This window comes from Schistocerca cancellata, unplaced genomic scaffold (genome assembly GCF_023864275.1).
Source record: "Schistocerca cancellata isolate TAMUIC-IGC-003103 unplaced genomic scaffold, iqSchCanc2.1 HiC_scaffold_349, whole genome shotgun sequence".
Lineage (NCBI taxonomy): Eukaryota > Metazoa > Arthropoda > Insecta > Orthoptera > Acrididae > Schistocerca > Schistocerca cancellata.
In genome coordinates, this window is record NW_026046367.1 from 1 (window position 1) to 2,500 (window position 2,500).

Below are 2,500 nucleotides of genomic sequence, written 5' to 3' on the forward strand. Positions count from 1 at the left end.
TAACGCAATTTGCACCGCAATGTAACGCAATTTGCACCGCAATGTAACGCAATTTGCACCGCAATGTAACTCAATTTGCACCGCAATGTAACTCAATTTGCACCGCAATGTAACTCAATTTGCACCGCAATGTAACTCAATTTGCACCGCAATGTAACTCAATTTGCACCGCAATGTAACTCAATTTGCACCGCAATGTAACTCAATTTGCACCGCAATGTAACTCAATTTGCACCGCAATGTAACTCAATTTGCACCGCAATGTAATGCAATTTGCACCGCAATGTAATGCAATTTGTACCGCAATCTACCCCCACATTGTGCCTTAACCTAACCCACATTGTGCCTTAACCTAACCCACATTGTGCCTTAACCTAACCCACGTTGTGCCTTAACCTAACCCACGTTGTGCCTTAACCTAACCCACGTTGTGCCTTAACCTAACCCAAGTTGTGCCTTAACCTAACCCAAGTTGTGCCTTAACCTAACCCAAGTTGTGCCTTAACCTAACCCAAGTTGTGCCTTAACCTAACCCAAGTTGTGCCTTAACCTAACCCAAGTTGTGCCTTAACCTAACCCAAGTTGTGCCTTAACCTAACCCAAGTTGTGCCTTAACCTAACCCAAGTTGTGCCTTAACCTAACCCAAGTTGTGCCTTAACCTAACCCAAGTTGTGCCTTAACCTAACCCAAGTTGTGCCTTACCCTGCTCTGTAATTGGCATATGACACGTTACATTAATGTATTGTCCAACCGCAACCCGCTCAGAATGTTGTGTACACAGCTACGTGTCATCTCCCCATAACAGCTGCATTGCAGTGTGGTACGCCATAGAGACGTGTGGGAGTAATGGACGCAGTGGATGGCGATCAGCATGAGCCGTCTGTTCATGTAGTGGCGCGTGTATGCAGACGTAGTAGTCTCTTCTCACACAATGTGATAGCACGGTGCCCCGCGTTCCACATCTGCGACATGCTACAGAGGCCGGTTGACAGTTGGTCGCGCAATGGACATCGCATACGTACGGGGGCACCTTCCACGTGCCCTCTAGTCGGGCACATTTTGTTGCGTGGATGTGAGCGGATGTAGTGTGTCTTGACACCTGACAGGCAGGCATGCAATAATAGTTGACTTTGCAAACGGGGATGGACGTGTACGTTTACTGGTGACGTTACGCAAATGAACAACTGGTAACCCGTTGTGGTGCGGTTGTCCTTGCTGGAGGTACATCTGTGAGGGCAACGATCGGTACAGCTACGAAGCGGTCCCCACCATACCAACGAACGTGAATGTGAATCTGGGTGTGAAGCGATACGCGGCTGTGGGTGGGTGGGACTGTCCCCGGCCGGTGAGGGGGGGCCGCCCGGCGTGCTGGCCGCGCGGTGCGTGGGCGCACGCGCTACAGCCGGCTGGTGGGGGCGCCCAGTGGCAGGCGCGCCGGCCGACGGACGCGGCAGGCGGCGCAGCTGCGCGCCGGGGCACCCTGCGCGCGGCGCCGTGCAGCCAAAGTGGGTCCTCGCCGGCCCGGTGCGAAGCGCGGTGGACATCTGCAGTGTGCTGGTCCGATTGAGGACTGTGTGCGTTGAGGATGCGCCGCCGCCCGGCACTCGGCGCCGCGACGCCGTCTGCTGCTCGGTCGCCCCAGCGGTTCTCGCTGGTGGTTTGTATCGCAGTTGTGCAGACGTGTTGGCACGTGCGCTGTGCTGGGAGAGTTCGCTTCGGCACCCACGTGGGGCCTTTGCCCTTCTGTGGCGCTGGCGTTGGAGCTGCCGGTCACCGTAGGTGGCGCGTGTTGTCTCCCGCCGGCAATGCCACGACAGCACGCTCCCGGGCCTCTGTCGGCAGCGGCAAGCTCAGTTGGGAGCACGGGTGGTCGCACCTAAAGCGTCTACTCGCCTAACTCCGGGCGATTGCGCCTCTCTCGAACCCGACCAAGTACTTAGGACGGCGCTGCGCGCCGCCGGGACCTGAGAGGGTTTCGAGGTGTATTGTGCAGGGGAGCTCAGCCTCCTCCTGTTTGCAGAATAATTGAGCGGACGCTTGCGTGTTCGCGCGGGCCCCTGGGACACACTCCCGGGCGGCCGGCTGCTCAGCTCTAGTTGACGCAGCTCCCTGGTTGATCCTGCCAGTAGTCATATGCTTGTCTCAAAGATTAAGCCATGCATGTCTCAGTACAAGCCGCATTAAGGTGAAACCGCGAATGGCTCATTAAATCAGTTATGGTTCCTTAGATCGTACCCACGTTACTTGGATAACTGTGGTAATTCTAGAGCTAATACATGCAAACAGAGTCCCGACCAGAGATGGAAGGGACGCTTTTATTAGATCAAAACCAATCGGTCGGCTCGTCCGGTCCGTTTGCCTTGGTGACTCTGAATAACTTTGGGCTGATCGCACGGTCCTCGTACCGGCGACGCATCTTTCAAATGTCTGCCTTATCAACTGTCGATGGTAGGTTCTGCGCCTACCATGGTTGTAACGGGTAACGGGGAATCAGGGTTC

General features: G+C 55.2%; 1 non-coding gene across 1 annotated transcript in view; it reads left to right on the forward strand.

Moving 5' to 3' along the window:
• The first annotated feature begins 2,107 nt into the window (after positions 1-2,107).
• LOC126118177 (small subunit ribosomal RNA) overlaps positions 2,108-2,500 on the forward strand; it is a 1,909-nt gene continuing 1,516 nt past the window's right edge. Inside the window, exon 1 of the ribosomal RNA XR_007525624.1 lies at positions 2,108-2,500. This exon is cut by the window's right edge and continues 1,516 nt beyond it. This is a non-coding gene — a ribosomal RNA (small subunit ribosomal RNA).